We start from the raw sequence: 15,621 nt of genomic DNA on the forward strand, positions 1-15,621 counted from the left end.
AGACCAGCAGGGGGAAACGAACAGAAGGGAAAGCATAATGACAAGACAATATAAGACAAAACATGACAGTCCTTGCAGTGGCAGACCACGTGTAACACCTGCACAGGGTCGGTACATCCGAACTTCACACCCACGGGACAGGTACAGGCTGGCAAGAACAACTACCCGAGTTACACCAGGAACGCACAATAACTCCATCAGTGCTCAGACTGTCCACAATATGCTGAGAGAGGCTGGACTGAGGGCTTGTAGGCCTGTTGTAAGGCAGGTCCTCACCAGACTGGCAACAATGTCGCCTAAGGGCATAAACATACCGTCGCTGGACCAGACAGGACTGGCAAACAGTGCTCTTGTCTGACGAGTCGCGGTTTTGTCTCACCAGGGGTTATGGTCAGATTCGCGTTTTGAGGTGTTCGATTTGGAGTTATTGAGTCCATGGTCTGAGGCGGTGTGTCACTGCATCATCGGATTGAGTTTGTTGTCATTGCAGGCAATCTCAACGCTGTGTGTTACATCCTTCTCCCTCATGTGGTACCTTCCTGCAGGCTCATCCTGACATGCCCCTCCAGCATGACAATGCCACCAGCCATACTGCTCATTCTTTGCGTGATTTCCTGCAAGACAGGAATGTCAGTGTTCTGCCATGGCCAATGAAGCCCGGATCTCAATCCCATTGTGCACGTCTGGGACCTGTTTGATTACAGGGTAGGGATAGAGCCATTCCCCCCCACAAATGTCCGGGAACTTGCAGGTGCCTTGGTTGAAGAGTGGGGTAACGTCTCACAGCAAGAACTGGCAAATCTGTCCATGTGGAGGAGATGCACTGCAGAACTTAATGCAACTGATGGCCACAACAGATACGGACTGTTAATTTTGATTTTGACCCCCCCTTTGTTCAGGGAAACATTATTCAATTCCTGATAGTCACATGTCTGTGGAACTTGTTCAGTTTATGTCTATTGTTGAATCTTATGTTCATACAAATATTTACACATGTTAAGTTTGAAAATAAACACAGTTTAAATAAACACCAAGTTATATCCCAAGATGGCGTAGCAGTCGGACGTGTGTTTAGTCTTGTCTAGTGTAAATATAGTTTTCTTCGTTTTTTTTTCTGTATATATTTCGTACATATTTTAATCTCACTTTCCAACTAGAGCTGAATATACTCTCCTGCAACCCGCATCACCCAATGTGGTACGGATCTGCTTTTTCTATACTTTACTTTAGAACCGGAACCCCCATCAGAAGCTAGCCAGCTAACTAGCTACTAGCTAGTACTCAGTTAGCCATTGCTAGCGGTCTTCAAAGCTAACTAGGACACCAGCGCGACATCAACCCAGAGCACATCAGACTGCTTTTTCTCCGGATTCCTACCGCAAGCTCTGAACCTTTACACCGGATCATCGCAACTAGCTAGCTGCAATCCGAGTGGCTACTCCTGGCTAACGTCTCTGTCCCAAAACAAGCACCAATTAGCCTTGAGCTAGCCTCGAGCTAAGCCCATCTCCCGACTAGCCGAAGAGGCCCAACAATACCTCTTTTGCCAATTGGCCTGGACCCTTTACTGCCGACACGGAGCCCCGCCAATCCATCACGACTGGTCCGCCGACATAATCGTCCGAGGTGGTTTCAACAGGCTTTTTCGTTGCGACATCGCCAAAGATCCATCTGCCGGCCAAGGCCTGCGAGCTTTCTGAAACGCTGTGTCTCCAGCTCACCTAGCGTACTAGAGCACCTGTAGCATACTCCTGGGCTACAATTACCCGGGCCCACGACCGGTCTGTCGATGTCACCGCATGAAGAGGAATAAACAGACTCACCCCATCGCGACGTCCCCCCAAAGGTTAACTCTCTAGCCCTCGCTATCTCCCTGCTTGCTAATTCGGCCTGCTAACGGCTAGCTTGTCTAGCCCGGGCCTACGAACTGTTAGCTTGTTAGCACAGGCCTGCTAACCATCTGAATCACTGCATCCCAAACACTCTGAACCCATTTACTTTCTATCTCTTTTTGATTTTTATTTTGTTTATACCTTCCGGAAACCTGCCTCACCCACTGTGGTACGGAATCGCTGTTACTCTTAATTTTTATTTTATTTTTATGACACACTCAAGAACCTCCAGACGCTAACTAGCTACAAGCTATTTAGTCATTGTTAGTTAAAAAAATAAAAATAAAAAAACCTGGATAACACTCGCCAGCCCAGCCCCCTGCCCCATCCACCGCTGCCCCCTGGACACTGATCTCTTGGCTACATAGCTGACGCACACTGGACTGTCCATTAATCACGGTACTCCACTCTGCTTGTTTGTTTTATCTGTCGGCCCAGTTGCCTAGTCAACGCCATTTTACCTGCTGTTTGTTGTGCTAGCTGATTAGCCTCGCCCACTGTTTTTAGCTAGCTTTCTCAATTCTACACCTGTGACTACTGTATGCCTCGCTGTATGTCTCTCTCAAATGTCAATATGCCTTGTATACTGTTGTTCAGGTTAGTTATCATTGTTTTAGTTCACAATGGAGCCCCTAGATCCACTCTGCATACCCCTGTTACCTCCCTTGTCCCACCCCCCATACATGCGGTGACATCACCCATTACAACCAGCATGTCCAGAGATACAACCTCTCTCATCATCACCCAGTGCCTGGGCTTACCTCCGCTGTACCCGCACCCCACCATACCCCTGTCTGCGCATTATGCCCTGAATATATTCTACCATGCCCAGAAACCTGCTCCTCTTATCCTCTGCCCCCAACGCTCTAGGCGACCAGTTTTGATAGCCTTTAGCCGTACCCTCATACTACTCCTTCTCTGTTCCGCGGGTGATGTGGAGGTAAACCCAGGCCCCGCATGTCCCCAGGTACCCTCATTTGTTGACTTCTGTGATCGAAAAAGTCTTGGTTTTATGCATGTCAACATCAGAAGCCTCCTCCCTAAGTTTGTTTTACTCACTGCTTTAGCACACTCTGCTAACCCTGATGTCCTTGCCGTGTCTGAATCCTGGCTCAGGAAAATTCAGAGATTCAGAAATTCAGAGATTTCCATACCCAACTATAACATCTTCCGTCAAGATAGAACTGCCAAAGGGGGCGGAGTCGCAGTCTACTGCAGAGATAGCCTGCAAAGTAATGTCATACTTTCCAGGTCCATACCCAAACAGTTTGATCTACTAATTTTGAAAGTTACTCTCTCCAGAAACAAGTCTCTCACTGTTGCCGCCTGCTACCGACCCCCCTCAGCTCCCAGCTGTGCCCTGGACACCATTTGTGAATTGATCGCCCCCCATCTAGCTTCAGAGTTCGTTCTGTTAGGTGACCTAAACTGGGATATGCTTAACACCCCGGCAGTCCTACAATCTAAGCTAGATGCCCTCAATCTCACTCAAATCATCAAGGAACCCACCAGGTACAACCCTAACTCTGTAAACAAGGGCACCCTCATAGACGTCATCCTGACCAACTGGCCCTCCAAATATACCTCTGCTGTCTTCAACCAGGATCTCAGCGATCACTGCCTCATCGCCTGTATCCGCCACGGAGCCGCAGTCAAACGACCACCCCTCATCACTGTCAAACGCTCCCTAAAACACTTCTGTGAGCAGGCCTTTCTAATCGACCTGGCACGGGTATCCTGGAAGGACATTGACCTCATCCCGTCAGTTGAGGATGCATGGTCATTCTTTAAAAGTAACTTCCTCACCATTTTAGATAAGCATGCTCCGTTCAAAAAATGCAGAACCAAGAACAGATACAGCCCTTGGTTCACTCCAGACCTGACTGCCCTCGACCAGCACAAAAACATCCTGTGGCGGACTGCAATAGCATCGAATAGCCCCCGTGATATGCAACTGTTCAGGGAAGTCAGGAACCAATACACGCAGTCAGTTAGGAAAGCTAAGGCCAGCTTCTTCAGGCAGAAGTTTGCATCCTGTAGCTCCAACTCCAAAAAGTTCTGGGACACTGTGAAGTCCATGGAGAACAAGAGCACCTCCTCCCAGCTGCCCACTGCACTGAGGCTAGGAAACACGGTCTCCACCGATAAATCCATGATTATCGAAAACTTTAATAAGCACTTCTCAACGGCTGGCCATGCCTTCCGCCTGGCTACTCCAACCTCGGCCAACAGCTCCGCCCCCCCCGTAGCTCCTCACCCAAGCCTCTCCAGGTTCTCCTTTACCCAAATCCAGATAGCAGATGTTCTGAAAGAGCTGCAAAACCTGGACCCGTACAAATCAGCTGGGCTTGACAATCTGGACCCGCTATTTCTGCCGCCATTGTCGCAACCCCTATTACCAGCCTGTTCAACCTCTCTTTCATATCGTCTGAGATCCCCAAGGATTGGAAAGCTGCCGCAGTCATCCCCCTCTTCAAAGGGGGAGACACCCTGGACCCAAACTGTTACAGACCTATATCCATCCTGCCCTGCCTATCTAAGGTCTTCGAAAGCCAAGTCAACAAACAGGTCACTGACCATCTCGAATCCCACCGTACCTTCTCCGCTGTGCAATCTGGTTTCCGAGCCGGTCACGGGTGCACCTCAGCCACACTCAAGGTACTAAACCATATCATAACCGCCATCGATAAAAGACAGTACTGTGCAGCCGTCTTCATCGACCTCGCCAAGGCTTTCGACTCTGTCAATCACCATATTCTTATCGGCAGACTCAACAGCCTCGGTTTTTCGGATGACTGCCTTGCCTGGTTCACCAATTACTTTGCAGACAGAGTTCAGTGTGTCAAATCGGAGGGCATGCTGTCCGGTCCTCTGGCAGTCTCTATGGGGGTGCCACAGGGTTCAATTCTCGGGCCAACTCTTTTCTCTGTATATATCAATGATGTTGCTCTTGCTGCGGGCGATTCCCTGATCCACCTCTACGCAGACGACACCATTCTATATACTTTCGGCCCGTCATTGGACACTGTGCTATCTAACCTCCAAACAAGCTTCAATGCCATACAGCACTCCTTCCGTGGCCTCCAACTGCTCTTAAACGCGAGTAAAACCAAATGCATGCTTTTCAACCGATCGCTGCCTGCACCCGCATGCCCGACTAGCATCACCACCCTGGATGCTTCCGACCTTGAATATGTGGACATCTATAAGTACCTAGGTGTCTGGCTAGACTGCAAACTCTCCTTCCAGACCCACATCAAACATCTCCAATCGAAAATCAAATCAAGAGTCGGCTTTCTATTCCGCAACAAAGCCTCCTTCACTCACGCTGCCAAGCTTACCCTAGTAAAACTGACTATCCTACCGATCCTCGACTTCGGCGATGTCATCTACAAAATGGCTTCCAACACTCTACTCAGCAAACTGAATGCAGTCTATCACAGTGCCATCCGTTTTGTCACTAAAGCACCTTATACCACCCACCACTGTGACTTGTATGCTCTAGTCGGCTGGCCCTCACTACATATTCGTCGCCAGACCCACTGGCTCCAGGTCATCTACAAGTCCATGCTAGGTAAAGCTCCGCCTTATCTCAGTTCACTGGTCACTATGGCAACACCCATCCGTAGCACGCGCTCCAGCAGGTGTATCTCACTGATCATCCCTAAAGCCAACACATCATTTGGCCGCCTTTCGTTCCAGTACTCTGCTGCCTGTGACTGGAACGAATTGCAAAAATCGCTGAAGTTGGAGACTTTTATCTCCCTCACCAACTTCAAACATCAGCTATCCGAGCAGCTAACCGATCGCTGCAGCTGTACATAGTCTATAGGAAAATAGCCCACCCATTTTCACCTACCTCATTCCCATACTGTTTTTATACTGTTTTTATTTATTTATTTTTCTGCTCTTTTGCACACCAATATCTCTACCTGTACATGACCATCTGATCACTTATCACTCCAGTGTTAATCTGCAAAATTGTATTATTCGCCTACCTCATGCCTTTTGCACACATTGTATATAGACTGCCCATTTTTTCTAATGTGTTATTGACTTGTTAATTGTTTATTCCATGTGTAACTCTGTGTTGTCTGTTCACACTGCTATGCTTTATCTTGGCCAGGTCGCAGTTGCAAATGAGAACTTGTTCTCAACTAGCCTACCTGGTTAAATAAAGGTGAAATAAAAAACAAATAAAAAAAATTCACCCAAAGGGTCAGACAGCTCAACAGACATGTTTCCACCAGCACAAGTGTGTATATATATACCCCAATTTGGGTGAAGTATCCTCCTTCCCTCTAAACATTGTGTCTTTATTTCTATGCAGGAAGTTAAGTGATGTGGGCAATAAACTGTTCCTTCTCCCATAATGTGACCTGCCCTGACCTTGGCCCCCATTCTTCACTAATCCAAATCTCTACCCCCTTATCAGTGACTGCAACCATGTGATTGCCTTTCTGTTACTCAGTACATTCCAAGCTTAATTGCCTCCACCATATACATTCCTCCTACAGAAAACCGTTAATTTATGGTGTAGAAACCAGATTACGTCCCTCCTCATTTCCATAGGATACCTGATAATTAACTATATTTATACACGCTTCACGGGTGAGCTTCACCATTCCTTCTCACTGAGCTTTGGAAATATATGTCTGTGGGTAACGATGGGCACCTTTTGATTTTGAGATTTAAGGACATGCTTACATAAACAAGGTCTAAATCATGTTTGATGCACTCTGGGTGTAATTTTTCAGTACTGTTTATTTGAGATGTTCTGACCACTATGGGCAATATTCAGCAAGTTGCAACATTGAAATACAGAAATAACCACTTTTCCATAAACAAGGTCTAAATCATGTTTGATGCACTCTGGATGTAATTTTTTTTCAGTACTGTTTATTTGAGATGTTATGACCACTATGGACAATTTTCAGAAAGTTGCAACATTGAAAAAGAAATAAGCAATTTTCCATATTTTCAACATTGAAATACAGAAATAAGCACTTTTCCATAAACAAGGTCTAAATCATGTTTGATGCACTCTGGATGTAAAAAAAATATATATATGTTTATTCAAGATGATATCAACACCGTGAACAATTTTCAGGAAGTTGCTACATTGAAATACAGAAATAAGCACTTTTCCATAAACAAGGTCTAAATCATGTTTGATGCACTCTGAATGTAATTTTTTTCCAGTACTGTTTATTTGAGATGTTATGACCACTATGGGCAATTTTCAGCAAGTTGCAACATTGAAATACAGAAATAACCACTTTTCCATAAACAAGGTCTAAATCATGTTTGATGCACTCTGGATTGTAAAACATTTTTTAAATGTTTATTCGAGATGATATAAACACTGGACAATTTTCAGCAAGTTGCTACATTTGAAATACAGAAATAACCACTTTTCCATAAACAAGGTCTAAATCATGTTTAACAGATGTTGCATTTTCACCATTTAGATAAGCATTTTTTGTCACTCAATTGCATATACTGTAGCCATCACTTTGTAGCACAGATTGGATGGATGAAATACATGGATGTTGGATGAAATACAAACTAACCTTGCTTACTTATTTCAAAGCGAGGGCATTGTGGGAAAAAAGAGACAAAGAGTTTAACCTCTTGTGACTAGGGGGCAGTATTTTCATTTTTGGAAAAATAACGTTCCCAAAGTAAATGGGATATTTTGTCAGGACAAGATGCTAAAATATGCATATAATTGACAGCTTAGGATAGAAAACACTCTAAAGTTTCCAAAACTGTAAAAATATTGTTTGACTATAACAGAACTGATATTGCAGGCAAAAGCCTGAGAAGAATCCAATCCGGAAGTGCCTCATGTTTTGAAAGCTCTGCGTTCCAATGCGTCCCTATTGAGCAGTGAATGGGCTATCAACCAGATTACTTTTTCTATGTATTCCCCAAGGTGTCTACAGCATTGTGACGTAGTTTTACACCTTTATGCTGAAGATTTTTATTTTTTAACCTTTATTTTACTAGGCAAGTCAGTTAAGAACAAATTCTTATTTTCAATGACGGCTTAGGAACAGTGGGTTAACTGCCTGTTCAGGGGCAGAACGACAGATTTGTACCTTGTCAGCTCAGGGATTCGAACTTGCAACCATTTGGTTACTAGTCCAACGCGCTAACCACTAGGCTACTCTGCCGCCCTGTAAGCGGCTACATTTTGTAACTGGTCACCTGATGGCTCTCAGAGTGATTATCGCGTAAAATACAGAGGTCGACATTTTTCCAATCGGGCCTACTGAAAAACCAACACCTTGAGAATTGATTATAAACAACGTTTGCCATGTTTCTGTCGATATTATGGAGCTAATTTCGAATATTTTTCTACGTTGTCGTGACCGCTATTTCCGGTCGATTTCTCAGCCAAACGTGAAGAACTAATGGAGCTATTTCGACTTCAAAAATAATATTTTGGGGAAAAAGGAACATTGGCTATCTAACTGGGAGTCTCGTGAGTGAAAACATCTGAAGCTCATCAAAGGTAAACAATTTAATTTGATTGCTTTTCTGATTTTCGTGACCAAGTTACCTGCTGCTAGCTGGACATAAATGCTTGTCTTGCTTTGGCTGTAAAGCATATTTTGAAAATCTGAGATGACAGGGTGATTAACAAAAGGCTAAGCTGTGTCTCAATATATTTCACTTGTGATTTTCATGAATAGGAATATTTTCTAGTAATATTTGTCCGTTGCGTTATGCTAATTAGTGTCAGTCGATGATTACGCTCCCGGCCCCGGGGTGGGGTGTAACTAAAGGTTAAATTCCACAAGGCAGTGATGCTGATGAAATGATGCAAGAGCGTACAACCGCTGGTATTCCCAGGAGGTCTCCCATCGAAGTACTAACCAGGCCCGACCCTGCTAAGCTTCCGAGATCAGGCGTACTCAGGCCGGTATGGTCGGAAGCGAGAAACTATTTCTTGGTGCACAATATATAAAGTCAAAGTGAGTCTGATTAACAGATGTTGCATTTTCACCATTTAGATAAGCATCTTTGTGCCACTCAAAAAGTGAAAGAAATTGCATATACTGTAGCCATCACTTTGTAGCACAGATCGTTGGATGAAATACAAACTAACCTTGCTTACTTATTTCAAAGAGAGGGCCTTGTGGGAAAAAACATACAAAGAATTTAAATTCCACAAGGCAGTGATGCTGATGAAATGATGCAAGAGCACCCCCTTGTGGACAAAAAGCTTACCGAGCCTGGTATTTCCAGGCAGTCTCCCATCCAGGTACTAACCAGGCCCGACCCTGCTAAGCTTCCGAGATCTGTCAAGATCAGGCATACTTTATTTTTTTTAAAAAAATTTGTTTTACATTATATACAAATTCAATATGCAAAAACCCTTTTAATCAACACAATACTAAACATTGGCAGGCAAACAATTCACCCCTATCAAATCAAAAACAAAGAAATTAAAATACCAAAACCAAAATTATACAACCATTGCATACAAGACTTTGTTAAAACAAATTCCACCAAAATAGAGTTTAAAAGCACCTCCTTATCAAATAAAAACTAAGACATTCTCAAAACAATTCTTTCAAAATGTTTACTGATATCTCAAACTTTACACATCAAAACCCATACACGAAACCACCATCCTCCCCCACAGTAATAAATCCACAATCCTTCATAAACACCCTCTCAAAATCTGCCTGCTTAGACCTATACATCAATCCTACATCCTTCCTTACCAAACCTTCAAACACCTTCTACACTGTCACCCTCTTTCCCTCAAAGCTTGCCAAGTTCCTTCTTGAATATACAGCATACCTTGCATGTGACAGCATAAAATTCAATAATACAATATTCACCCCCCTCACATGCTGACCCACTCCAAACAATAACAAACACCTCCAATCAACCCTGCCTATTAACTCTTCTCCCCAGTACCTTTCTAACATGTCCCTCAACCTCACATAGAACCCAGCTCCATCAACACATTCAAACATCATGTGCATCAGATTTTCATCCTTATCTCAACATACATCACACACACGAGACACTGACCTGTCTATCTGATGTAACACCACCTTGGTAAAAACACGGTTGTGCCTCAACATAAAATCAAAATGGGTACATTCAAGACTGTTGAGCCTCACTACAATGTTTTCCCACAACCGCTCCACTTCCATCCCTGGAAAAACTTGCCTCCACACTTTCTCCGATGCAGGCGCCCTGACCTTCCTGGTAATAAGAGCCCAGTATAAGGCCCTCACCTGGGTAGAGGATAAGGCTTGCATATTCTCCCCACATTTCACCTGCATCTCAGGCAAGGTGTCTAAGACTCCATTTCTCAAATGATTGTCCAACAGCCTCACCCACTCCCCTGGTACACACTCCTTTATCCTATCATACATTCTCAACACCATCCCTTTCCTGACAACCTCATCAACAGCCCAGACAGTATCTACGATCGCCTGCTCAGGCAGGAACCCTGGCACCACCTCATACCTAAAGTCCCTCAGTCTTATCATACCCGCCTTCATTATTACCTTACTCTCCAGCATCTTTCCCTCTGATTTCAGCATTGGGTTCAGAAAAACCGGTATATTCAAAATCACAACTTACCTGTGGTAAGAACTCCGCCCAGGCCCTGAACACCTCCTGGTAACTCAGGCACCTCTGCCAAAATGCCAGGCGTAAAACACATTAACAACCCATAATCTCCACAACCTCCACTCCTATGCAACCAATGCCTGAAAAACTCCTTCCACCCCTGACCCTCATCCCCATACAAAAACTTCACTTCCAGATCTATTAATCTCAACCCACCCCTATCATAATCTGCTATCATCACATCATGAGCAATCTTCACCCCCTTCCCACCCCACAGGAAATCAGACACTAAATTATTAATTCCCTTCAGAACTCATACAGGTATGTCCATAACCCCTAAGGTATTCAAACATCTTGACATCAACAATGCATTCACCACCACCACTTTCCCCCTCAATTTTAATTTCCTTTGTTTCCAGTAATTCAAAGTCGTCTTTATTTTATTAATCACCCCTGTCCAAGTTAAGTCCCTCGCCTCCCGCTCATCTACCCCAATATTCACACCCAAAATTCTCACATGCCCCTTAACAGTCTTAAAAGGAATGTTTACATGTAGATATAACAGTATCATCAGCACATAACATTTGAGACTTTTCTACATTCACCTTAGCCCCAGAAGCTCTCCCATAAACATCAAAACACTTCATCAGACAGTTCACTCCCTCCATCCCGCACAGTACAGGTGGTATCATCAGCATAATGATGCAATACACTGACACCTCCCCCCGGGAGGTCCACTCCATGCACTCCTCCATCACGCTTTACAAACGCCGCTAACGGCTCTACTGAGATGCTGTATAGCAATGCAGACAATGGACAACCCTGCCTAACAGACCTGCCCAGGGGAAAGGGATCAGTTAGCACATCATTACATGTAACTACACTGCAAGCTGACCCATATAAAAGCTTCACCCATTCTTTAAGACGAGGCCCGAACCCAAATCTTGCCAAGGCCTCTAACAGGAACCGATGCTCCACCCGATCAAAGGCTTTATTCAGATCTAGACAGAGCACCGCCCCACCCACTTCCCCCATCTGCTCCACTACATCCCGGATAGGGTGTCCACTACATCCCGCCCCCGAACTCCATAGGCCTGAGTAGGTGCTATGATGCTTCCCATCACCTTATTCAAACTATTGGCCATTATCTTAGCAAGCACCTTATTGTCTGAGTTCAAAAGTGTTATTGGTCTGTAGTTCTCTAATTTCAGTCTGCTCCCCTTCCCTTTCTATACCAGTCAACACACCCATAGCTAAAGATTCAGGGACTACCCTCTTCTCCTCCATACACACATAGCATCAGTGGGGCCAGTATGTCACTAAACTCACGGTAAAACTCTGCAGTAAGACCATCTGAACCCGGGCTCTTATTCAAGTTCAGGCCCAAGATAGCAGCTTTAACCTCTGCCAATGTAAAATCAGCATCACACATCCTCAGTCGACACCCTAGCCTCCACTGCGTCTAGCACTCTTCATCTACCCCGCCGGACGTAAATAAGCCCTTATAAAAACCAAGTGCGCAACCTCTCTATGAGCGAGACACAAATCTATACGTGACTGCTTGTGCTCACCCCTCACCACTTGTCTTCTAGAGAACACCCGCTTATCTGGACTGTGAAACTTACCCCCACCATTCGACCCACAGTGCCAGCACACAACAAACTTAAATTAGACACAACATTATGTTTCACCAAAATAGCTACCCCACATGCCCACACAGTCCCATTACTCACGTGCATTTATCCATTCCATCTCTGCCTTACATTATCCATATACGGCTCAGTCCAATAAGTCTCCTGTAGACATAATATGTCCGCAGAGAATGCTTCCAACACCAGCTCGAGCTTTTCTTTGCTACGAAGTCCATTGGTATTGATAGATACAACTCTCACCATTATGAATATAAAGAGGGGATGAATACAGTCCATCATGATTGATCTTTTACCTTCTTTTTCTTCTTGATTATCATGTTCCTTTCACTATCCCTCCGCAGAGACTGTATGTACTCCATCTCTTCCTCCGTCAGCTCTTCTTCAGACCCTTTAAGTTTGTAAGCCATCCCTTGCAGGATCTACCACCCTAGAGGAGCCTCCCTGGACTTCAGACACAGTCGGGATCTCCACTTCACCTCCAGAATCCGTAGCCAATGCCTCTCCACGTGCTTCTTCTTCAAACCACTCTACCCCCCCCTCTCCACAAGGAACACCCTCCACCTCCACGCCGTCTAGGCTTGAACTTATCTCTCCATCCTTGGATGTCTCCTTTCCTACAGGACAAGGCCCCGTCTCTACTTCATCCTCCGACTGCCGCTGGTCTTCTTCACCTCCATCTCTCCCTGGGACTGCTCGCTCATGCCGATCTCCTCCCCAGTTTCCTCCACGACACTATTTCCGCTGAAGACCTGTGATGCCAAGTCATGAGCACCTTCACCATGGGAACAGGAGCACTGCACAACACTCCTCCCGCAACCAACACAACCGCGCTCTCTTCTCCCAATGCACTCTTGTGCATAATGCCCCTGCTCACCACACTTATGACATGCGAAATCAGGGCACTCACGTAGCACATGCCCTGGCTGGAGACACAGCCTACAGACCTTGACCTGACGATCGTGTATCACTCTGAAATACTCAGCCCCTTCCCTCGTTTCAAATTTGGCCAAATATGGTGCAGAGCGCACAGTGTCTGTGAACTTTTCTTTGCAGAAGCGCGTCCCATCTGCAACGTCCGTCCCCGGCCAGTAGACCCTTTTCACCGGTGATATAGCAGACACACCCCATGCTCTTCGCCGTTCTGTGATGGCCTCGTCTGTAATGTATCCTGGGAGGCTTAAGAAGGATTCAACCATCTCATCAAGCGATAGGTCCTTTGCCATGATTCGACAGCTCCGGATTTGAAATCCATCCATCAGTTTTTCCTTCCCTCTCGCACTTGACTGCGTCACTTCATATCGTTTTTCATCTTTAACCCGACATTCGCAGACCAGTCCACAAACTTCTTTAATCCCTCTCAATTACTCCATCATTGTAATTTTCTCCTCTCCCATAATTTCCACAGCCACTGTTAAATTATTTTCATACTTTTGCATCTGTCGTGTTGTAGCTCCATTATCCATGTTTCCTTTGTTCGTCATCTTTTTGCCAGCATGGGTCAAAGCCATTGTTTCCATCCAAAAGAACGACAGGAGGAAAGTCCCCCAAACAGCAATATGCTGCCGGGGAACAACCCCAAACTATAACTCAAACTTAATCAATTCACAAAAAAAGAGATTGTACTTCAAAAAGCTCAAAACTCAAACTCTCTGGAGCAAACACTCAACCTCAGCTCAATCACTCACACCTGTGTCAATTACCCAACAACAGGTATGGCCGGTATGGTCGTAAGGGAGAAATTATTTCTTGGTGCACTATATAAAATCAAAGTGAGTCTGATTAACAGATGTTGTATTTTCACCATTTAAATAAGTATCTTTTTGTCACTCAAAAAGTGGAAGAAATTGCATATACTGTAGCCATCACTTTGTAGCACAGATCGTTGGATGAAATACAAACTAATCTTGCTTATTTATTTAAAAGCGAGGGCCTTGTGGGAAAAAACGGAAAAAGAGTTTAAATTCCACAAGGCAGTGATGCTGATGAAATGATACAAGATCACCCCCTCGTGGACAAAAACCTCACAGCACCTGGTATTCCCAGGTGGTCTCCCATCCAAGTACTTACCAGGCCCGACCCTGCTAAGATTCTGAGATCTGACGAGATCAGACGTACTCAGGCCGGTATGGTCGGAAGCGAGAAACTATTTCTTGGTACAAAATATATAAAGTCAAAGTGAGTCTGATTTAACAGATGTTGCATTTTCACCATTTAGATAAGTATCTTTGTGTCACTCAAAAAGTGGAATAAATTGCATATACTGTAGCATTCACTTTGTAGCACAGATCGTTGGATGAAATACAAGCCAATCTTGCTTACTTATTTCAAAGCGAGGGCACATATTTCAGCCTTGTGGGAAAAAACGGACAAAGAGTTCAAATTCCACAAGGGAGTGATGCTGATGAAAAGATGCAAGAGCACCCCCTCGTGGACAAAAAGCTTACAACACCTGGTATTCCCAGGCGGTCTCCCATTCAAGTACTAACCAGGCCCGACCCTGTGTAGTTCCCGAGATCTGACAAGATCAGGCATACTTAAAAAAATATATATATATATATATATATATATATATATATATTTATTATAAAAAAGTTTCAATTACAATATTTCATAAAATGTACAATACACAAAAACCGAGACTAACATAGGCAGGTGAACAATTCACCCCCTATCAAATCAAAGAACTCAAATAAATACAATACAACAAAAACATAACAAATTCTAATCTCACAAAACAGGCATGTTGAAATCAACTCCCGAACAACTATAAAACCAAAAGGAAATTAACATACCAATACTTTCAAAAATTATAACTAATTCTAACACCATCCACCCTTCAAATCAACCCACTTCCCCTCCACAAAAGCTTCATCAAAACATTCCCTTCCATAACAATGAAACATATCTATATGCTTCCTAAACAATACTACATAAATATCCCACAACCTTACCCTCTTCCCCTAAAAAAAACACCAATTCCTCCTATAAAAAATAGCATACCTCACAAAACTCAAAGAAATTTTCAATAAAACAACATTAACACCCTCACATTTACCAGCCTACGCCAAATAACACCAATTCATTCCAAACATATTTTTTCAAAATATCAACCCTCCAGTTTCTATGTATCATTCCCTTTACCTTACAAAATAAATATTTTAACTCCTCACATTCCACAAACAAATGCAGTAAATTTTCCGGTGACTCATGACATAAGTCACATTCTCTTTTTATTTCCCTATTAATTTTATGTAAAACCACCTTTGTATATATACGATTATGCCTTATTTTAAAATCGTTACTTTCACATTCCATACTATTATATTTTACATTTAAATTTTTCCATATCTTTTTTACGTCCAAAGTTGGAAAAATTCCTTTACAAACTTTCTCTGCAGCTGGCCTTTTCACATTTTTCTCTACCATTATTTTATATAATCTTTTCACCGGGATACTACATAAATGAGCCTTCT

The 15,621-nt window shown here is 43.9% G+C and overlaps 1 pseudogene; it reads right to left on the bottom strand.

The window, feature by feature from the left end:
- Positions 1 to 14,166: 14,166 nt before the first annotated feature.
- LOC124048645 lies at positions 14,167 to 14,285 on the bottom strand (annotated as a pseudogene).
- Between the last annotated feature and the right edge of the window lie 1,336 nt (positions 14,286 to 15,621).

This window comes from Oncorhynchus gorbuscha, linkage group LG01, assembly GCF_021184085.1.
Source record: "Oncorhynchus gorbuscha isolate QuinsamMale2020 ecotype Even-year linkage group LG01, OgorEven_v1.0, whole genome shotgun sequence".
Taxonomy (NCBI): Eukaryota; Metazoa; Chordata; class Actinopteri; order Salmoniformes; family Salmonidae; genus Oncorhynchus; species Oncorhynchus gorbuscha.